Consider the following 24,346-nt stretch of genomic DNA (forward strand, 5'->3'; position numbering starts at 1 on the left):
CATTGCAGAACTGATTGGAGTCTGTATGCTGTGTTCTGTGTGTCTTTGGAACCATTAACAGGAATTTAGTCAGAGGAGGAGATTGCTATGTGCCATTTCTATGTGTTTGGTAGAAAGACCAAAATAATAAATAAGTAAGCAGTTCCCCCTCATTCTGTTCCTGTTTTTATGGAGCCTGTGGTTGTTGAAGCATTAGTCTGTGACCAAGCACTGGAACCACAGTGATAATAGACCAGATTAAGGGCAAGCTGGTGTTCAGGGACTTTACACAGCTGCTACTATTTGTCACTTGTGCAAACTAGGCCATAAAGTGTGAGATCTTTCTGTATCAGTACAAAAAAAGTGAGATCTTTCTGTATCAGTTACTTAAGAACAAAGGCTGAGTACTCAATGTCGTTGGCTTCCTCAGGGAAATTTCAAGTGTTGCTACACTGATTTAGTTGGGGATTGGTCCCGCTTTGAGCCGAGTGTTGGACTAGATGACCTCGTGAGCTCTATTCTAACCCTGAAAATTGACTTTTTAAATAACTTGCATAATATGATATATGTGTGAATCCTTTCTAAGAACTGAGAGTAAAGATTGGGTGTATCAAAAAGCTTCCTGAGAGAAATACAGATGGATCTGTCAGTTAACTGTCCTTAACAACAAGCAAAACAATACAAACGGCTAGTGCTCAGACTGGAAGAGATGAGGAAAAGGGAAGTAATGGTATACAATGCAAGTTCATAGAAATGGTTTGCTGAAATGCTAGTGTGCTTTCTTAACTATTAAAATAAATGTATTTTGAAAGCAATTAAATAACATAATTTCCTGATATGATCTCTTTCTATTTTAGTAAACAGTGACTTTCCACCCACCCACAAAGCAAAGAACTCTCTTTATCTTACTCCCTTACTTGTAAGCATTAGTGTTGGTGATGTCAGCCCAGCTCTAGGAATAGAACTAACCTATGCTCTTCTCTGCTGGTTCTGCAGCAGCTAAACACAAACCAGTGACTGACTTGGCCTTTTTTGTTTCTCTGTGGCAGAGTTGTAAGTTTAAAAAAACAAACAAAACAGAATATGAACTTGATAACACCACAGAATATTATTAAAATGTAAACTAATGAGGAAAAAAAGGTTCCAAACACTTTGTATTGCATTGAAGAATTCATGTAACTCATGTTACATAACTTTATTTATCTCAGCCTTTTCTACTGGGAGTAGAATTATCTAGGAGAGTATCCCTAGTCTTTCATTTTGTTGCAGGAAATAAGTTCCTAAAACATTGGTACATTTTTAGAATTTGTGCTTTCTGGTTTAGCATATAGGGAAGTTTGTAGCTGAATAAAAGCTTCATGGGATGTATAAAATGCTCTTAATAACTTTTTATTTTAAAATATTGGTGAGACTTTCATAGCACAATTATTGACCACATTTCAGTATATATTGTTTCGTATTTATTAAACTTAGTTTTGTTCAACTATTGTTAATTGCTTATTTTTAGATTGAGCAATTTGTAATTTTCTCTGTGTATTTTGTAGCTTGAGTTGAGATAATTTAAAGGATGAACCAAAGTATTCTTTGAAAAGGAATGTAGGAATAATAGACAACAAAAATAAAATAGGCTTACTTAAACTGAAAGCTCAGGAATTGTTATTTGAGGTTGCTAATCCTCTGTTCTTATGTATTACAGATGTTTTAGAACAGTGGGAGACTTTATTGCATAGCAGCAATGTTTAAAAGCAACAGAGTGCAGTGAAGACACCCTGAGAATATTAACTTGAATTTTCTTATCTTTTTATTCCTGAGTTTGCAGTAGCACCAACAATGTTTCAGATGTTTTCCAAATACAGAGGAAGATACAGTCCTTGCTATTTTCAGTCTAAGATAGACAGTGAATGGTGGCGGAAAAGGCAGACATCTTGGTAGATGGAGGATAGGCCCTGAGATTTAGTCAGAGAGAGATCATTAGAAACCTTAATGAGAGTAGTTTCAATCAACTGAAGATGCTGGAAGCCATATTGGAGAGGATCCAAGGTGTAGTTGGAAAAGAGGAACCTGCAGTTTGTAAATGTGATATTCAATGAGTTTGGAGATGAAGGAGAGCAGAGAGATGGGGAGGTAATTGAAGAAGCAGGCGGAGTTAAGGAATAGCTTTGGAAGAATGAGGAAGCCCAGATTATAAATTATTGTGGGGGAAAGAGAACAGGAGATAGAAAGGGTTTGGAGAGAATGTCAGAGTGAGGGCAAAGAAAGCCAGAAAGAGGTGGAGCCCCTGGATAGATGGAGGGATTAGAAGAGGTATTTTCAACAAATTTAATAAAATTATATAAAACTCTGTATTCTGCTGTAATATTTTTTAGATTACACTTGCACCCTGGGTCTTATTGTGCTAAATCCCTGTCTAGTTATAGAATCAGAAATGTAGGACTGGAAGGGACCTAGATGGGTCATCTATTCCAGTCCCCTGCACTGAGACAGGACTAAGTATTTCTAGACCATCCCTAACAGGTGTTTGTCTAACCTGTTCTTAAAACCCCCCAGTGATGGAGATTCCACAACCTCCCTAGGCAATTTGTTCCAGTGCATAACTCCCCTTAAAGTTAGCAGTTTTTTCCTAATGTCCAACCTAAACCTCCCTTGCTGCTATTTAAGCTCATTGTTTGTTCTACTTAACCACTGAGGACAAGGCAAGAATTTATCTCCCTCCTCTTTATAGCAACCTTCTAGATCTTGAAGACTGTTATGATGTCCCTGGTCAGTCTTCTCTTCTCCAGACTAAACAAACTCAGTTTTTTCAGTCATCCCTCATAGTCATGTTTTCTAGACCTTTAATCATTTTTCTTGCTCTCCTCTGGACTTTCTCAAGTTTATCCACATCTTTCCTGAAATGTGATGCCCAGAACTGGTCACAGTATTCCAGCTGAGGCCTTATCAATGCTGAGTAGTGTGGAAGAATTACTTTCATATCTTGCTTACAACATGCCTAGTAATACATCCCAGAAAAAAAAATGAAGTTTGCTTTTATTCGTTACAGTATTACATTGTTAACTCTCATTTAGTTTATGATCCACTATAACTTTGAGATCTTTTCTACAGTACTCCTTCTTAGGCAGTAATTCTCATTTTGCATTTGTGGAATTGATTATTACTTCCTAAGTGTAGAACTTTGCATTTATCCTTACTGAATTTCATCCTGTTTATTTCAGTCCATTTCTCCAGTTTGTCAAGATAATTTTGCATTCTAATGCTGTCCTCCCAAGTGCTTGCAGCTTGGTATCATCTGCAAACTTCGTAAGTGTGCTCTCTATGCCATTATCTAAATCATTGATGAGATATTGAACAGAACTGGATCCAGGGCAGATCCCGGTGGGACCCCATTCCATATGCCCTTTCAGCTTGATTGTGAACCACTGATAACTGGTTTCCGAGTGGTTTTCCAACCAGTTGTGCACCCACCATATGTTAGGTTAATCTAGACTGTGTTTCTGTTGTGTGTTTGTGAGAAGGGCATGTGAGACAGTATCAAAAGCTTTACTAAAGTTGAGCTGTATCACATCTACTGCTTCCCCCTTTCTTGTCAAAGAAGGATATTAGGTTGGTTTGACATGATTTGTTCTGGACAAATCCATGTTGACTGTTATCACTTCATTTTCTGTTAGGTGCTTACAAATTGAATGGTTGATTATTTGCTGTGATTGCTGCTGTTCCCCCCTCACCGATTCCAACCCTTCACCCAGGTCTCCATGTTTTGACTTTCCTGCAGGCTTTTGTCCCCTGCCCTCGTTGAACCTAGTTTTAAAGTCTGCCTCACTAAGTTGCCAGTCGGTACCAAAGATACTCTTCCACTTCCTTGATAGGGGGAACCCATCTCTGCTCAGCAGTCCTTCTTCTCAGAACAGCATTCCCATTGAGGGAAGCCAAAGTCATCTTAGTGACACTATCAGTGCAGTCATGCATTCACCTCTAGGTTGAGTCTGTCTCTGCTGGGCCCCTACCTTTCACCAGAAGGATTGATGAGAACACCACCTGCACCCTCAGTTCCTTCCCCCTCACTCTCAGAGCCATGTAGTCACTTCTGAGCTGCTCAGGGCCATACCTTGCAGTATCATTAGTGCCCAAATTGATGAGCAACATGGGGTAGTAGTCAGAAGGCCAGATGAGCCATATCCTCTCCGGATGCCAGGTCAGGCCAGCAGAGCGATGCTTGCAGCCCCTTTGGAAGGAGTCACTGACCACGACCGCTCTTCTTCTTCTCTTGGGAGTGGTGGCCCTGAACCTCCCAGCCTTGGAGGATTCATGTCTTCTCTCCTCCACCTGTAGGGAGAGATTCCTCATCCCTCATTGCTAGCGTAGTGTACCATTTTAAAATTTTACTGAAGGTGGGTTGGGAACAGGGGAGGAGCACTATGTGCTGCCAGAAATAACAACCAGCCAGCTTCTTCCCTGTGAAGGAGCTGTGCCCCCCACCCCCCAGGTGGTGCTACTGCAATCCTCTATAGGCACCCACTTCTCTAGCTCTCCCACCTGCTTCCTGAGAGATTCCACGAGTAGGCACCCTTCACATTGGATTGTCTTCAAAGCCTGGCTTTCTGTAATGGGGAACCAGAGGCCACAGTCTCTTCAAATCCACACCAGGACCTGAGTAGAGGCATCTGTGGTTAGGTTCTCTGTCCGGACACTGGTGCAGGTGGAGTAGCCAGGAGCAGTGCTAGCGATAGCGATGAAGCCATACTGAACCATGTTGATTTTATTCTCTCTCTCTCAAACTCCTCTGTTTGCTGTCCCTGGTTGCTTAGTGTCTGACTTTTAAGCCCTTCTATCTTAGGTAAGCCCTACCTCCCACCCCATTATCACACAGGAAGAATGACCACGAAGGTCATCAAACAACAAGAGGCTGGAGCTTTGCTAGTGCCCACTCAGCTAGCAGCTAGCAGGCCTCTGGCCCCCTCTCCCACCTTGTCCCCAAACACACAAACCCTAACAGATCACATTGTAAACTTTAAGTAAGCCACAGGGGGAGAGGTGTGGCGGGGGAGGAGACAAACAAGCTCGTGGCTCACTTCAAGAATTAGTGCTCACTCCTTCATCAGGGGATCTCCCTTTCAAACTTCCCTGTTTTACTAGCTCCTGGAATAATTCTGGGATTCATTCTTGGATAATTCTTTTTTGCCAAGTTACAGTGTTGAATTTTTGTTAATTTGGAGAAGAGTTTTTTCTATTTAAAGCATTTGTTCTTGTGCTCTGTGTTCTTTATTAAATACTAAGGAGGTAGTCTCATGCATGTGTAGAAACTACTACTAGCTTCAGGAAACGCAGATGTTGAGAATAGAGGTGGGTGGAGAAGTATTCTGTTTTGTGAAGGAGTTTGATATTTAAAAAATTGGTTTAATTCTGATTCAGAATGGAAACCAAAACATTTGAAATTCTCTATGAAAGGGAATGGTGTCCCAGCTCTGGGGAAGCCCTCCAAGCTGTCCCAAAGCCAAACACCTAGGACCGGGTCATCACTGATAAAGTTTGCAGATGCCAAAAAAATTAGGAGTGGCAAATAATGAAGAGGGATGGGTAACTAATACAGAGTGATCTGAATCACTTGGTAAGCTGGGCGCTAGCAAACACTATGCATGTTTAATATAGTCAAATGTAGTATATACACTGAGAAACAGAGAAAGTTGGCCATCCTTACACAATGGGGGAGCCTATCCTGGGAATTGAGCTTCAGTGCAATCTTGTGGCCACAATGTGATCCTTGGATATGTAAAAAGGGGAATCTTGAGCAGGAATAGAGAGGTTATTTTACCTCTGCATTGTTAGGCTTGGCAGGATATGATTTTAAATCGACAGATGTTGGTAAGCGTCAGTTTCAGCTGACACATTGAAATCGACAAACAGAATATCCATGGGTAACAGTCAGTGCAAATGCAGTGCCCGCCCTGCACTTCCTGCTTTCCCAGGACCTTGTGCTTTCATGGGTCAAGTGTCAGAGCCCGCCGCAGTCTTGCTGTCGTGGGAATTAAGGAGCAGGGTGTCGCAGCAGAGGTCAGAGGGTTCCCTGCACAGCTGCAGAGCCAGTCACCTTGGATCCATGCAGGCTATAAGTGTAGAGAAGTGCTCTCATAGAGCTGGAAGGGACCCCAAAAGGTCATTGAGTCCAGCCCCCTGCCTTCACTGGCAGGACCAAGTACTGATTTTGCCCCAGATCCCTAAGTGGCCCCCTCAAGGATTGAACTCACAACCCTGGGTTTAGCAGGCCAATGCTCAAAGCACTGAGCTATGTCCAGGATGTTGTTGCTGATAAATTGGAGAGTGTTCAGAGAAGAGCCATGAGAAGGATTAAAGGATTAGAAAACATACCTTATAGGAATAGAATGAACGAGCTCAATCTATTTAGCTTAACAAAGAGAAAGTTAAGGGGTGACTTGATCCTGATTTGTAAGTACCTACATGGGGAGCTAATATGTTGTAATGGATGCCTTGATCTAGCAGACAAAAGTATAGCAAGATTCAGTGACAGGAGCAACTTACCAAGGGTTGTGGTGGATTCTCTATAAGTGGCAATTTTTAAATCAAGCTAGGATGTTTTTCTAAAAGATAGGCTCTAATTCAAAGAGAAATTATTTCTGGAAAGTTCTGTGACTTTTGTGTTATTCAGGAAGTCAGACTAGTTGTTCACAGTGGTCCCATCTGGCCTTAGAATCTATGAATCTACACTCCTGATACTGATGTACAAAGCAGGAAATAAGGGGTGGCATACCAAGCCTGAATCCTGCTTATATACATGAATTAATCCATTTGATCACACTATCCTTTAAAATATTATTCACAACAAATTCAGTGATCTTCTTAATTATAATAATTTATTTCTGGTAGTGCCTGTAATATGCTAAGTGCTTTAAGGTCTAGAAAATATGACCTATGAGAAAAGACTGAAAAAAGAAGTAATAGGCTTAAATTGCAGCAAGGGAGATTTAGGTTAGACATTAGGAAAAACTTTTTAACTGTAAGGTAGTGAAGAACTGGAACAAATTACTTATAGAGGCTGTGGAATCTCTGTCACTGGTGATTTTTAAGAACAGTTTAGACAAACAGCTCTCACAGATGGTGCAGATAATAATTAGTTCTGCCTCAGTTCAGGGGACTGGATAACCAATTGAACCCTCTTCCAGTCATACATAACTATGATTCTACAGAGGGTCAATGAGTAAAGCCTCCAGACATACATACTGTACATTTTCACAAATAATGTATGGAGAGCAATGGAAGTTTTTGACCAGTATACAATTGAAAACTTTTTGTAGGCGGTTTCATAGTGACTCTTGCCCAGTTTCTCCCATACCAGTTATCCTCTAACAGCTGCCCAATGTGACACAAAATACAATTTTTTTTCTCTTCTTTCCATTTTGTTCCTTTACAATTCTTTCTCTTCCCCCTTTGCTTTCTTTTTCCATTTTTCCACTGCCCATCTTTGTGTTTTTTCCATTCTTTTAAATTTCCCCTTCCTTTCCTGTCATTCCTCTGTAATCCTGCCTCCCTTTCCCCTCTCCATTTTCTGTCACATTGAAGTACTGCTGATGCAGGACCAAACTGCTGGGTCAACTTGCTCTGATCAGCTTTGATCCCTCTGCATGGAATAGGTTGGCAGAGCAGGGACTGAAGCTGAGTGCTGATTAAAGGGAGTGAAACTGACCAGCAAACAGCTTCTTGGACAAGGTATGTCTCAACATGTTTGTGGCCCAGATCCTGAATGAATTTGGCCTTTAGTTTGTGGGTAAAAGCCTAATATGCTGTTTGTAGTTTCTTAACATCCATCATATAACTTTTGAATTTTTAGAATAATTTGTTCTATAGGGTGACTGCAAAATTATTTATAATTTTGTACCCTCATTGTGGAACATTTGCAGTTTGCCATTCTGTGTTTTTAATTGTTTAGTCAAACTGAAATCTCACAAATAGCTTCTTATCTTTAGATGTCAGGATCAGTTCTGTGACCTGTGCCCACTCATCAGTAAAATTACTTCTGCTATCGGATTTGTAAATCATAAACTTCGCTGGGTCTCTGTAGTCTGTCTGAGAACACCTAATCTTCATGGAAGCAGACTCTTCAAAACTGATTTACCAGCTGCCTAGCACCATTATTTTGCCCTTCTTGAGAAAGGGGAAGCAGAATTATTTTATTCTAAAAGCTCCCCAAAAGAGAGTTTTTTGGCCACAAATAATGAAGGTTTACAAGGCATCTGATGCACTTCTTCTTGCACTGAGGCACTCACAAGAGGTTTGCATCAGTATCTTTATTCTTTCAAATGCCTGGTTTCACCTCTTGAGTCCTCTGATATTTTTGCAGTGGCTCATACTGATTCCAATTTGACACCTTTGTGTACTCTTAGTTTGAATGAGGCATAAACGTCTACCCCCCCCCCCGAAAAAACATGCCCCCGTTCCTCTAAGATAACCACACCATTTTATATAGTAAACTGGCTTCATTGTCTAAAATAAGCTCTCAAAGTGTCACTGAATCCTCTCAGCCTCATAACTTTTCTCTATATGCAGCACCAACAAGAAACAAAATCACTTGAAAGAAAAGGAATAAACAGTTATATTTTCATTCCCAGGTAACATTACATGTGGTTTTTATGTTAAACCCATCCACTCCAGTCTTGAAAATCTCACTGGTAACCTGGAATACTTGGTTGCCTATTAATTGTTTGAACTACTTCCGTTACAGTGACCAGATTATCACCATCCTTCATTATACAAATTTCAGCCCAAATCACTAATGGTTACCATTGCATGAACTGGCTTCAAAAGGTCATGTTTTGTGTCATTAAACAGTGCCAAGTTCACTTCAACTACTTCATATGATCTCATTAGTGGTTTCAGTGTTTGACCCAATATGTCTTTTGAAAACTGCTCTGGTAGTTGGAAAACATTTGCCAGTAACTTAAATCCTGTAAGTCTGAAACTGAGCTATCAGTCTACTCTAATGAGTGATGGGGTTTTTTTTATTATTATTTCTTCTATTACAGTAGCACTCATCGTACCAGGTGGTGTACAGACATAGAGTAGACAGTCACTTCACTGAAAGGGAGGGAAAGGGACTATCAAATATTTAAAGTTTTATATACATTATTTTCCTATACAAATATATTTTCTGTTATAAGTTTTGTAATTCTCTACTAGTCCCTGAACCTATCCGTTATTATTTCCAGCTGGCTTCTGATGGACTTCACAAGCAGAAATGATTCTTGAGAGGAGGAGAACATTGCCCCACAAATCTGTATTGACTTGTGCTATTAAAACCTTTTTTGTTTCATTACTTATGCTGAACATCTAGCTGGTTAGCTGGAATTTCCCCACATGAAGAACATTTGTTACTAAATCCATTACCAGTCAAAATGGCCACTGCTACACCAGCATGTATCTTTCACGTTGCTGTGGGCTGCCCTTTAAAGGAGAAGCTGCTGTCAATTTGCTGAAATGGCACTGACCTTTATGGCAGCATTATCTGGCCATGAATGGCTATCCATTATTCTCAATTTCCATAGCAGGGTTCCCGGCAATTCTTCTCTCAAATTGCTAATTGTATCTCAACTATACAATCCCATCATATACTTTATGGATATTCAAAAATTAATTTTAATAAGGCACAGCATATCTTCAGGAATTTTTCCATGACTATACAGGCCATAACTTAGATGGAACTTTAGGATTGTCTTGGCCATCTTGAGGGGCTTATTTTATCATATCTCTTTAGGTTTTGGTTTTATTTTTTAATCAAGATACATGTTTTTATTACACAAACACAATTCTGTAGTTAAGCACTGAAATAAAAGTAGTTTAATTGTTCAGGTGTGATGAACGAGTATAACTCCCTTTGACTTAAGTGTAGCAGAGGACACTCAGCATCTCAGAAAACCACATGACTTTTATTTAGATTCTCCCTGCCTATATTTTCTTCAGGTTCATTTTCTGCTATCATTACTGCTACAGTTATATTTTGAAGTGCAAATGTATGTGCCATTTACCCAACTTGAACTTCTTGTTTAACCTGATTCCCTTAATCTGCCTGCATAGATGTCACTGCTATTCAGGAGTTGAGTTGCAGGAGGTGTGCAGGGTGTGGCAGGGGGCTCAGGGCAGGGAGTTGGTGTGTGGGGTGCAAGAGATGAGGGGTGCGGCACGGGGTCAGGGTTGGGGTGCAGGGTGCAGCAGGTGGCTTAGGGCAGGGAGTGCAGGAGGGGTGCGGGGTGCGGTACGGGGCTCAGGGCAGGGAGTTGAGGTACAGGAGGGGTTCGGGATGCGAGCTCCAGCCCAGCGCCGCTTACCTAGAGTGGTTCCGGGGTGGCAGCGGCACACACCAGGGCCAAGGCAGGCTCCCTGCCTGCCTGCCCTGGCCCCCAGCCCCATGCCTCTCCATTCCAGAAAGCAGCTCCTGGGAGAGGGGATGGGGATCAGTGATCTGTGCATCTGCTGCTCTTGCTGCTCTTCCAGGTACCTCCCACGAAGCTCCCATTGGCTGCAGTTCACTGTTCCCGGCCAATGGGAGCTGCGGGGGTGGTACCTGGAAGGAGGCATTGCAGGAGCTCTCTGCCTCCTTCCCCCCTTCTCCTCGGACCGAAGGGACATGCTGCCAGCTTCTTCAGAGAGGGGCGCGGCTCACAGCACCACAGGGGGCAATCCTGCGGGTAGGCAGAGGGGAAAGGGGGTGGGGAGAGTTTGGAGGGCCACATGCAAGAGCCCCGGCGTGTTTGAGACCCCTGGGGTACACTATCTAAAGTTCTTCACCATTTGTAGGGGATTGAATTCTCTTTGCTTATTTGCCACCTACTCACGGCAAATACCCAAATGTGGTCTAGAACTCTTATGTGCAGTTTAGACATCCCCTGTAATCATTGTCTGACATAGGATTGCTGATAGGCATTATGTATTTTCTACATATATCAGCAGTAGTCATCCCAAAGGTTTTCCATTTACCTTAATGGGGCAGTCTGGGTATATTTCATCTGAGCTATCCTACGAAGTACGATAGTTATGCCTGTCCTACTGTAAATATCAACAAATGTAAGGAGTCATTTGTTGAATTTGGATACTAGAGGCTTACGTTTAAAAAAAAAGAAATGACTTGAGTTCCGTGCAGACTACTAATTTCATTTGGTTATGTAGTGCCCGTGTCTTAGTGTGAAACTCCAGGGAGCTTGTTGAGTAGGCTTAATGCCATCCTGATAGTTGTGCACGATTTTTCATATTGGCAGCCAACAGACAAGTGACCATGTGTGTCAGATATGAGTGCTGAAGGCATGGTTTTCAGCTGAGAACACTAAAACAGGCTTTAGCTTTAGCAAATATGCCTATGCTTAAGACAATGATCTGTGTGTAATGCAGCATTCCCATACTGTGTTATTCGATGTATATGTTGGAAAATATGTAGAGTAAACATACATATATTCCATTGCTGAACAAAGCAAGTTTATAGCTACTTTGAATTAGTGGGATTCTTCACTGAATAACATGTCCAAACTTTTGGATCTTCCCGTAGTGAGGTGGATCCACTGTCAGTCCTTCACATATGTATACTATTAATGAAGTGATCAGGTACATCCATGGCGCTGCCCCAACCTATCCAAGATCCTGCACAGAGCTTTCTCAGGGTGGGGGAGGGGATGGATAAGAGGAGGAGCCCTTGAAATTTAACTGAGAAATGTACATCAGCTCTCCCCTATCCCCATGTTACTAAATGGAATAACTAAAATAAACTAGTGCATCCTGAATCATTAACCTCTCCTTCTCCACTCAAATTGAATGATTTGGGAAAATATCTGTAAGAAGAGTCTGCCTTCTCCTGTTTGTATTTCAGCAGTAGGGCTAATACATTCCTAGTACTAAATTAGTTTCTTGAGACTTCGAAGTTCGCACAAATATCTTTCATAAAACTATTTTTTTTGCTTAGCTATTGATATAAACTAATATAGCTATTTTTCACTTAGCTGTTAATAAAAACTAACAGTTTATATCAGAATGTTAATATGTAAATTGATCTTCATTTTGCTGCTGTATTTTATGTAGCAATCCAGCATATCAGCAGTACATTGTAAATAGACTTCATACTGGATGCAAATGAGTAAGAACAGGGTTGTGAAGTCTGGATGTTTTTCAGAGGATAACTCCCTCTACCAAGAATTGAGTGTGTTTAGTACTTTTTTTAACAGCTAGCAACTATAGTAAGGCAGAACATCTGATGATATGATTCTGTATATAGCTGGCTACCTTACTTTGCGTTCTTCAGCCTTCAGTGTTGAGTTCACTTGGAATGAGAGACAACCAACTGGTAAAGTATGTGAAAAAGCTGTTGATCAATACTGCAAACAGGTGACTGTTTTTGTTGTTTTTGTTGTTGTTGTTTTTTAAGTAACTACCAAACACCATTGTGAGGATTTCTCACACAATATGTTTAAAGTTGTTCAAGGCGTTCATTGAAATAAACTCTTCGTAGAATTAGGTAGATTAGAACATTGATTTGTTCTTCTTTCAACAAGATATATCCACAATAATGTTATTCCCTGTTCCAGGCCAGCAGCAGGTTTCCAACATCATTCTGTAGTTTTCAGTGAGCCCCTGATACCCCAAAAATGGGAAAGATCAGTTGGTGTTTATTCCACAAACACAATTTAAGATCTAAGACTTGAACTTGATAAGAAAGTTGCAACCTGTTTTTAGGCCAACACCTTTGTCTTTAAGTAGAGCAAATATTGAAATTTAAAGAAATGATTAAAGCATTTGCCCTGAATATACTGCTTTAGATAATTGAGTTGATGCACAGGTGAAGCAGTCAAAGAAAGAACTAGAAGAATCAAAGCTGATGTTAATGAAAAATAGTTATTCAAGCATAAAAACTGACCCAATTATCACTGCAAGTATTCATAAAGGGAAATGTTTCCTGCTTAGTGCTGCTGATTCTGTCTGAAGTGAAATTGTCCAATTTGCTGAAGATGCTGTTCAACAATGCAGAGAAAAATGACAGTGAAGTATTTATTTGCTCAAGCAATCAATAAAAAAGGAAAATGAGAAATTCATACGTGAAATCATCCCAGATTCCTGACAGATAGATGTTCATCATAGTCTTTAAGCCATCTTGATAAGGATGTAACAGCTAACATAGTGCTAAAACTTATTGTGGAAGCACAAAAATTCCACCAAAGTGATGGCAGGGTTGACTGAAAAATGCAGATTGATGCCATAGTTTCCCTGTGATGCTTAATGGAACTCCAAGAAAATTTTGTATCTACATTTGTATCAAGCAACTAAAATAAAGCATGCATTTCACAGAAGGGACACTACAGAGAGCTGCTAAATTTACCAAAGCAATTAAAATAGGCATCTGAGAGACCTGTTAGATTACAAACTGCCGCTGTCTAAATGGAAACCTGACTTGATATGATTAATAACAATGAACTGGAATCGCACAAGAATAAAAAAAAATGATTCAAAGAAGTTATAAAACCTATTTATTATTAAGCCCACACAACCAAATACGGTGGTCATTGGGTGATCCCAGAGCAGAGAAATTATGATGAAAGTATCCTGAATTTGCTCCTGTCCTCTAACATTTAAACGCTTGAAAACAATGGAAGTAAAATCACAGAAGATGATGGCAATGGAATTCAGAATTTTAAAAGATGTTCACCTAACATCAGTTGAGTAATTTTTTTCAGCACATTTGGATTAATTTAGCCAACATTTAGATGGTTTTGGTTTGCCAAAATTTAGATGGTTAAAATGTATCTGTGTTTTAGATCAGATACAGAAGTGTTGTGGGCCTAACTGGTATTTTATGTTGTTGGGTTTTACTAGTAGAATTTGCAAACCTTTCATTTTGGAAAAACTCTATTTATGTTTGATGAATAAATATGTATGAAGTGAATCAGATCATGTGTTTCATTTTATAAAACCTTCCATAATTTGTTCAGCAGAAAAATAACTGGCTTTTTTCTGGGGAGAATTAGAACAGCCTCTCTTTAAAATGACCCATTTACTGTTTCTATGTAATAACTCCAGAGAAAGCAGCAGGAATACTACTAACAGTTTTCATTCATATAGTACTGAATGCCAAGAAACCTGCCATTTAAGAATGCTGGTTGCCTTAAGTGGTGGATAAAAATGTACAATCTTTGATTCCATACAAAATGAAATTGCAGGATTTTGGTTAACTATAATTGTGCATTGTATACACCAGATCACCTACTCTGTTTGCAGTACAGGACAGTAAAACACATCTAGCCATTGTTGCACTGAAGTTGGAGGATTTAATAGCACACAGTTGTGATATAATTTTGTTTCCATCAGGCTCTTGTTTTTCTCTAAGGTAGTTTTGCTCAATTTTGTATTGCTACAGTTAATCTGTTTGCCCTTACCTTACACTAAGCTTTGGTTTTAATGTTGCATACTGATTAAATATTAATGTTTTTATTAAATCTTTACAGCAGTTAGATATACTGAGTGTTACAGATAGACTGTAAAATGAGAACTGGAATTAAGCTAATATTTCATCTTGGAGCATGTTAGGAATTAGAGTGGTTAGCTGCTGTATCAGAAATGATGTTACCATGGAGAGAGCTTCTGTTTCCATGACATTTGCTTGCATATTTTGATAGGCCTTCATCTGAAGTAGGGTTTTGTCCTCTGTCAGATTTCGTGGGTGTCATTCAACTTCTTCCTAAACTGTGTTTGTGTGTGTTGGTTTCTCATTATAAAAATACATTAATTTCTCAGGATGTTATTGTTGATATGCCAAAAAATAGATGCTTTTAAACTTTTGGCATCCGGAAGGCAAGTTGTTGTTTATGCATTTTTTTAATTGGATTAGATTTTCAAGCTTGGCTTTAAGTCGATAAATGTGCTTTTCTCATATTTTTGTTAATTAAAAAACCTCTTCAACTGACTTTAACTTGTACTAAAAAGAATTACCACCAGCTCTGTCGCTAACTAGCATTATACCTGTGAAACTGCTTTCTATTAAGTGGTATTTTGGGGAGTGGATAGACCTTAAACCAGAATATCAATTAAAGAATTAGTTGACGACCAGAAGGTAAAACTACAAAATCTTAGTTTTCTTAGAACTGAAAAATGTATAATGTTGTTTTTGAGCTGTGATATTTTTAATGTCCATAAAGATAACATTTTGTTCTACTAACAATTTTTCCCCAACGAATAATAATAATTGCAACAAATATGGTGACAGTCTACGAGCAGTGTTTGCAACTCTTCTGTACTGAAATTTTTTTAATTGCAGTCTCAAATGTATTTATAATAGCTCGTCTTTATATAGCGCATATTGTACACTACATTCTTCATTTATTATTGCTGTCCCCACTTAGCAGTAAACAGAAATAAAGACTTTTCTGTCATCCCTGTGGATCTGCTCCACCCATCCCATTAGTCTTTTTCTTGTTTCCTAGAAATAAGGAACAGTCACACAATTCTCCAGTCCCTCCCCAGCTCCAAACATTCCTGGTTCTTCCCTCTGAAGAGAGGGGATGGGGAAGTAGAAGACAGGGAAATAATTTGGCAGAGCTCAGGAGCAATACAACCAGATTTTGAAGACCCTATTGCAAACTCAGCTTCTCTGCTTTCACCTCAAACTGTCTCAGACCCTACTGGTTTAATTTTACTGGGCCACAGATGTATCAGCAACTCTTTGCTGCATTTAGGTGGATGGATATTTGCTCCTCTATCTCCCTCAGACAAACCATCACATGGTGCCAGTTCCTGACACTCACCATGGTACCAGGTGAATAGGTCACAGTTACAAAGGGGTTCCTCTTGTGCAGACATTTTTTCCTCATCCCACAGTATTTTTCCATGGGCCACCAAGGGGGAGATTTACTTCTTTCTTTCCTCTTTCAGTGCTTAAACTCATGAAAGATAGTACTGCAGTAACTCTCACTGAGAATTGGCGTAAAATGGGGAAGAATGTGTTTTTTCTTCCCTTTCACTAAGCAACTTTACAGACCAGACAGGAGAAGAGATTGTTGTACACCAAAGTGAGCTCTTTCTTATGTTTCTTTATAGGGCTCTCTTACCTCTTCTGGGGTGGACTGAATACACCGGGTGGAGGGCGTACACTGCCTGCCCCAGGTAGATTTAGCTTTCGGTATCCAGGTAACTCAACTTCTGTAACTAATCGAGAGACATTTCTGCTTACCCACAGTTTTTCTTTACTACTTTGTCCCCAAAATCTTAGGGCCATTTCCAGCATAGTACTATTACAGAGTAGGCCATTTAAATCCCTCTTCTAAGACCTCTCATTGAAGTTGAGATGGAAACATAGACACACAGGATCCAAAAAGGCAAGGAGAGCAAGCACCATCCAGAGAACTTAAGACTGTTATTTGGATAGCTTTTGCTACTTTAGAGTTAGATGCCCCTGGTAATCAGCCACAAGACTATACTTTTGGAAAGAGCAAGTTTACACTGCATTTCCCCGGCATGGTTCCCTTATCAATACTGCTAATCAACAGTAGGTGCTGATGGGCTGGGCTCAGAGATCATATGGTGCAAATACCTGGGTTCCTCAGATGAGAGAGAGCAAATATTTTAATTTGACAAAGAGGATTCCCATTTGGTAGACTCAAAATCGAGGTCAGCTTTAAGCTTCATGACCTTCCCTACACAACCACATAACAGCTGCCTGGATACGCCTTTTGGAAGGGAAGGTGAGATTGCCATTTCTGAAGTGCACATTACCAACCATTCTTCCAAATAGAGCTATATCAGATTTATTAACTAGTATGAAATATCTTAGGACAATAACATAATGTAATGATTAGGAAGTAGTCTTATGTAATGATTTCCTTCAATGGAGTTCACATAACCAGAAGCCGGGGGCAGGGGTACCTCTTTCATGGATCAACAGCATCTTTGTCAGCAATGAGATGCAGTAGCAATCTAATGGTTATGGTAAATTGACAATGTTTTTATTTCATCAAAATATATGTTACTTGTAAATACACCAAAATATTCAAAACCTACCAGGTTTGTAAGTGGCCAGACAGACACCTAATGGGACACATAAATGGCCAGAAGAAATCATATGAGATTTTCAAAGGGAGGTCCTAGGTATATGCAGGGCCCTCTCTCCTTCAATGAATCTAATTTCTAGGGGTTGTGGTTGGCCAAAAATGTAGGTACCCAAATTGGATTTTCACGTGGGTCAAAAGGCACCTGGCCAGACTTAAGCATCTGAAAATAAGGTGTTTTCAGGGAGCACCTAAATAGTAAGGAGCTAGTGCAAATTTGTCTTTGGCAGGTCTGTTCTAGATTGGCTGCTTTTGGGGACCATGTGAGACATTCTGCTTTTGGAAGCAAAAGGTTAGTTACAAAAACATCAGGCAGATGTACAAAATGCAAATGTGAAATGTATCTCAAAAAACTGTAGTGAATAGAGGGATAAAAGAGGGGGAAATGAAACTAAAAGAAAGAAATGGGTACGAAGTTGCTGCTTTTACTCTGCTTATTTTTTTTTTCCTGGATAGCACTGATACTGGCAGAGCTATGTTCTCAACCCAGTGCTGAGCCATACAGTTACACCACTTGATATCTAGGTGGGGCATTGGCCTGGCCCATGTGTGGTGGTGGTGTTAGGGGAACAGCCAAATGGGGAATAATTTGATACCCAAACCAGAGCATGTGACAGTCTTAACTAGGTCACCATGTGTGGGAGGCCTGTCAGGAAGACTATGCCAGTCCAGGTTCTGGGAGAGTAGCTGGGACATTGATGCCACTATAGTCCACTGGAGGGCTACGCTGCCAAAGCTTCCTTCAGGAAGTAGCTGATGCTGGTCAGGACCTTTGCTGCAGTGTTCAGTAGCTAGAACCCCAATCTGATTATTGGGGCTTGCTCAGACCTACAGGCTTGTTCTGATTTCCAACAAACAGCAAGTATTTGAAGTTCCACTGGAAACTAGTCAGGTGCTTAACACCTTTCCTAGGGTTGCCAGCTTTCTACTTGCACAAAACTTAACACCATTGCCCCTCCTCCGCGCCCAGCCCCTCCTCTGAGGCTCTGTTTCTGCATCACCCTGCCTCCAGGGCCCCGCCCCATTCACTCCATCACCCCTCTCTCTATCACTCACTCTCCCCACCGTCACTTGCTTGCTCATTTTCACCGGGTTGGGGTGTGGGGGGTGGGTGCGGGCTGGGGCAGGGGATTGGACTATGGGGGGCAGCGACAGGGCTTCTGCTAGGAGTGTGGGCTCTGGCATGGGTTTTGGGGTGCAGGAGGGGGCTCCGGCCTGGGGCTGAGGGGTTCAGAAGGCAAGAGGAGGGTCAGGACTGTGGCAGGGATTTGGAGTGTGGGAGGAGGCTCAGGGCTGGGGCAGGAGTTGGGATGTGTGTGTGGGGGTGTAGGCTCTGGGCTGGTCCTGGGGATGAGGGGTTTGGGATGCAGGAGGGTGCTCCAGGGTGGGACCGAAGGGTTCAGAGGGAAGGAGGGGGAGCAAGGGTGGGGCAGGGGGATGAAGGCACAGGAGAGGTGCAGGGGTACAGGCTATGGGCAGCGCTTACCTCAGGCAGCTCCCGGAAGCCGCGGCATGTGTCCACTCCGGCTCCTACATGGAGGCGCGGCCAGGCGGCTCTGCGCACTAACCTGTCTGCAGGCACCACCCCCACTGGCCATGGTTCCCAGCCAGTGGGAGCTGCGGAGCCAGCGCTTGCGGCAGGGGCAGTATGCAAAGTCCGGTGGCTCTCCCTACACGTAAGAGCTAAAAAAGGGAGTATGCTGCTGCTTCCTGGAGCCGCACGGAGCTACAGCAGGCAAGGAGCCTGCCTTAGCTCTGCAGACTGAACTTTTAATGGCCCGGTCAGCAGTGCTGACCAGAGCCGCCAAGGTCCCTTTTCGACCAGGCATTCCGGTCGAAAACCGGACACCTGGCAACCATAACCTTACGCACCAGTGTAACCTTTTTTCTCCCGACAAGCCTTACATTGCTCCTTTGTAGGACACTTACTTTCTGGTGGCCTATAGCAGGCTCTCTTCCTCCTTGCCCCCAATATCCTACTCATTTTCCCCAGAATGGGGTTTTTAGTTTATTGAATTATATCTTGTAGCCAGCACTAGAGCTATAGCACTTGCAGCCATAATACATTTTCTCAAATATTCATTGTAGGGGAAATTTTTTCACGTCATATCTTTCTAAATGCATCACATCGTTACTTACAAATAATCTGAGTAGAAACATACATTGTTAACCTTCCCCAATCTAGTCCTTCCTTTCTGCCCAGAGAAAACTGTTAACCTTTCACCTGGTTTATTTTTGTGAAATTAAGTAAATTAAGTATGGCTTTTTACAATTTTAATCTAGATACTTGCTAGTGAATTAATGCAATTAAAACTCATTTTATAATTATACATTAAAATATGTACCTTGAAAGGATATTTTGGTTCCTTGCTTAAAATACTGCAAGATTCTGTATTTTAAGTTTGGCTCATAAATATTTAGTTCAGACAGGCTTATAGCCGTGTAAAATATAATAAACTAACCTGTAAGAACAATTTCGTCTAACATACGTTTGGCAACTTGTAGAAAAGATCCTGCTGGCGATGCTGAGCATCATCTTTCATGCAAATCCGTTCAGCTTTAGGGGCTTTTCAGTCTTGGAATTAGAGAAAAAATAGCTTGCACCTGAGACCAGCATGCTGTAATTTCTTGGTCTGTACTTGTGCACTTTCTCCGTATGTTCCAGTTAGCTTAAAGGTATAGTCCATTGCATATGTTTACACCCTCAATCACAACACTCAGCTTTTTAGAGAGAGCTTTGTTTATTGTGGGGATTCAAATCTTTCTTTAGGATTTCTTTTTGCAGACAGAGACCTCCTGTGTGCACATCTACAGCCTCCACTTGTTGCAGCAGCACACACACTGTACACTCTGGTCCCTGCAGTAACTCTCTCACTGTGCACCATCCTATTCTTAAAGAGGCAGCTCTCATTTCTCTTACATAATTTATATTACCATGAACAAAAATATGTACAATAAGCAAATAGTCAAAAATATTACTAAATATAAATAATATAAATCTATTTCTAAAACATCTGTTTTAGGAACCTCACACTCTCCCTTGGTTAAATAAATATCCCAATATTCAACAAATACTGCATTGCATACAGTTCTTACTGCTGAAGGCATATTGCGCCAAAAAATTAAAAATTCTATGGACAGCATTTTAAAATGCAGCAAAATTTATTTTTCAAATAAATGTGGAGGCTCCAGCATGGTATTGGGGAGCACAAGCCACTGGCTGCACAGAGGTGGGAGATCACTATGCAGCTTCCCACTCCCCACCCCAGGACACAGACTCAGCGATGGAGCTGCACCCCAACCCTGACACAGCTCAAGGGCTGGGCCTGTCCCAGAAACACCCCAGGGCTCTGCCCCTCTGTGCCAGGTGCACCAGGTGTGGGCGGGCAGGCAGGCTCAGCAAGGCCGGATCCAAGTGTGGAAGGGCTTAGTGTGTGGGGATCCAGCTGTGGGTTGAGAGGGTTCTGTGTGGAGCAATCTGGGTGCGGGTGGCTCAGTGGAGGATCCGGTATGCGGGGTGGAATCTGGATGCACAGGGGTTTGTTGCGGGGTTCTGGGCGCAATGGTAATGGGACTCTGCAGGGGGGTCCAGGTGAAGGTGGTTGGGGCTCAGTGGGGGGAGATCTGGTGTGAGGGGATAGAGCGCAGCAGGAAGGGTGGGCATGGAGAGCTCAGTGGGTGGGTGGGGTTCAGATGCTGGGGGAGTGGGGCTCGGTGGGGTGGGGTCCAGGTGCAACTGGTTGGGGCTCGTTAGGGTGGGGATCAGGGTGTGGTATCTTGTTGAGGTGGTCCAGGTACAGAGGGAGTGGGGCTTCTCAGGGGCGGTTCTGGGTGTGGTGGGGGTGAGGCTCAGCAGGAGGGTCTGGGTATGAGGGGGTCTCGATGCATTGGGGTTGGGTGGATGGGAAAGCAGCTCTCCATACAGTGATCTCTCCCCCTGCAGCTGAGGAGCGATGGGTACAGGAAACACGAGTGGGGTAGGCAGTTTACAGAGCTTCCTACAGTCGAGGGAGAAATCTGGGGGTTGGTCTGTAGGCCTCTGGAGATGGCAGTGCATGGCTGGAGCTTGGAATGAACTCTCTTGCTTCAGGATTATTTTGTGTCCTTATTACTCATGCAGAATGTTTTGTCTTGTACGAACAGGATGGCAAACCGGGTCAACTGATGAAACTAGTTCATAGACTTTAAGGTGAGAAGGAACCATCATGATCCTTTAGCCTGACCACCTGCACTCTGCGGGCCACAGAATCTCACCCACCCACTCCTGTAATAGAGCCATTACCTCTGGCTGAGTTACTGAAGTCCTCAATTCTTGATTTAAAGACTTCAAGTTACAGAGAATGAATCATTCAGTCTAGTTTAAACCTGCAAGTGACCCATGCCCCTTGCTGCAGAGGAAGGCAAAAACCTCGCAGGGTCTCTGCTGATATGACATGGGGAAGAATTCCTTCCTGACCCCAAATATGGCAGTCAGTTGGAGTCTGATCATTTTGGCAAGACCCACAAACCAGATAGTAATTCTCTATGGTAACTCAAAGCCCTCCCCATCTAGTGTCCCATCACTGGCCATTGGGAATATTTACTCCTGGCAGTTGCAGATCGGCTACATGCCATTGTAGGCAGTCTCATTATACCATCCCCTCTCTAAACTTATCAAGCTCAGTCTTGAAGACAGGTAGGCTTTTTACACCCATTGCTCCCCTTCAAAGGCTGTTTCAGAACTTCACTCCTCTGATAGAAACCTTTATCTAATTTCAAGCCTAAACTTGTTGATGGCCATTTATATGTATTTGTTTTTGTGTCAGCACTGACACTTAAATAATGCCTTTCCCCACCTGGTATTTATCCCGCTAATGTATTTATAGAGAGCAATAATATTTTCCTTCAGCCTTCTTTTGGTTAGGCTAAACAAGCCAAGCTCCTTGAGTCTCCTCTTGTAAGGCAGGTTTTCCATTCCTCTGATCACCCACCTAGTAGCCTTTCTCTGCTCTGATTCTAGCTTGAATTCATCTTTCTCAAACATGGGAGATCAGAACTGCCCGCAGTATTCCCAATGAGGTCTGACCAGTGCCTTGTATAATGGTATTAACTCTTCCCTGTCTCTACTGGAAATACTTTGCCTGATGCATCCTAGGATTGCATTAGCCTTTTTCACAGCCACATCACTTTTGCAGCTCATAGTTAAGGCTACATTTTAATCATGGATATTTTTAGTAAAAGTCATGGACAGGTCACAGTCACTAAACAAAAATTCATGGTCCGTGACCTGTCCATGACTTGTACTATATGCCCCTGACTAAAACTTGGCCTGGGGTGCTGCGGATGCTGGGGGGGAGGGTAGCAGTGCACGGCCCAAGACCTCTGATGGTGGGGGGAGAGGGTTGGCGGGGCAGGCAGGCTCCCTGCTTGGCTCAGTGCAGCTCCTGGCATGTCCCTGCAGGTCGTATGGTGAGGGAAGGCCAGGAGGGTTCTGTGTGCTGTCCCTGCCACTAGCGCCAGCTCTGCAGCTCCCATTTACTGGGAACTGCAGCCAGTGGGAGCTGTGGGGGTGGTACCTGCAAGTAAGGGCAATACGCAGAGCCCCTGAACTCTCCACCTACGACCTGCAGGGACATGCCAGCCTCTTCTGAGAAGGCCCCGGCCCCCACCCCACTGCTCCCTCCTGAGTGAAGCACTGCCTCGCACCCCAATCTGTAGCCCTGAGCCCCCTCCCACACCCAAACTGCTGCTGCTCAGGTGTGGTGGCCTGAGACTGCCCCAGCAGCAGCCGCTGCAGGAGTCACAGAATCCGTGGCCTCTCTGACAGACATGCAGCCTTACTCATAGTCATTTACTGATCAACCAACACACCCAGGTCTTTCTCCTCCTCTGTCTCTTCCAATTGATAGGGCCCCAATTTATAGCAAAAATTCTTGTTAGTCCTTGAGTGCATGACCTTCCACTTTGTACTATTAAATTTCATCCCATCCTGTTACTCCAGTTTTCAAGGTCATCCAGATTTTCTTGTACGATATTCTGGTCCTGCTCTGTATTGGCAATACCTCCAAACATGATGCCATTTGCAAATTTTATTAGCGCACATCGACTTTTTGTGCCAATATAATTAATAAAAGTGTTAAATACACTTGGCCCCAAGACTGACCCTTGAGGAACTCCACTAGTAACCTCCCTCCGTTTTGACAGTTCACCTTTCAGTATGACCCATTGTATTCTCCCCTGTAAACCAGTTCCTTATCTACCTTTCAGTTCTCATATAATCCCCATCTTCTTCAATTTAATAATTTCCCATGTGGAACTGTACCAAATGCCTTATTGAAATCCAGGTAGATTTGATCATCTGCATTTCCTTTGTCTAAAAACATCAGTTATCAGCTCAAAGAAAGTGATCAGATTGGTCTGGCATAATCTACCTTTTGTAAAACTATGTTGTATTTTATCCCAATTACTCTTTACCTGTGTTCTTAACTACTTTCTCTTTCAAAATTTATTCCAAGACCTTGCATACAACTGAGGTCAAACTAACAGGCCTGTAGTTTCCTGGATCACTTTTCCCCCTTTCTTAAAAACAGGTACTATATTAGCAATTCTTCAGTCAGAGGGTATGACCCCCAAGTTTAGCATTAATTAAAAATCCTATTGGGCTTGCGGTTTCATGTGTCACTTCCTTTAATATCCTAGGATAATGATTATCTGGGCCCTGCGATTTGGTCACATTAAGCAATTTTGAATTTGACTTCCACCTCGGATGTGGTAATTTCTACTTCCATATCCTCATTTCCATTAGCCACCCTGCCGTTACCTCCAAGATTCTCATTACCCTTACTAAAAACTGAGGCAAAGTATTTGTTTAGGTGTTGGGCTAGATTATTATCTTTCCTTGTTTTCTTTTTATTTATATGGCTATTGGATACTATTTACTGTTGGTTTTAATTTCCCTTGCAAAGTCAAACTCTGCTTGGCTTTTGGCATTTCTCACTTTTCCTACACTTTCTGACCTCCAGCTGATAGCTTTCATTGCTGATCCATCCCATCTTCCATTCCTTGTAAGTTTTCTCCTCTCATTAACCTGTTTTAGATGCTTGCTCATACAGATGGGTCTGCCACCCTTCCCTATGAATTTTTTTCCCTTGCTTGGGATGCAGATTTCAGATAGTTTCTGCAACTTTGACTTAAAGTAATTTCAAGCCTCCTCCACATTCAAATTCTTGAGTTCTTCAATCCAGTCCACTTCCCTAACCAATTCTATTAATTTTTTAAAGTTTTCCCTTTTGAAATCAAGGACCCTACTTGCA

The 24,346-nt window shown here is 42.1% G+C and overlaps 1 protein-coding gene across 4 annotated transcripts in view; it reads left to right on the forward strand.

Moving 5' to 3' along the window:
* Nucleotides 1-24,346, forward strand: part of RNGTT (RNA guanylyltransferase and 5'-phosphatase) — a 392,686-nt gene that overhangs the window by 227,444 nt on the left and 140,896 nt on the right. The gene's annotated exons all lie outside the window — the stretch shown is intronic.

This window comes from Gopherus flavomarginatus, chromosome 4 (assembly GCF_025201925.1).
Source record: "Gopherus flavomarginatus isolate rGopFla2 chromosome 4, rGopFla2.mat.asm, whole genome shotgun sequence".
Classification (NCBI taxonomy): domain Eukaryota; kingdom Metazoa; phylum Chordata; order Testudines; family Testudinidae; genus Gopherus; species Gopherus flavomarginatus.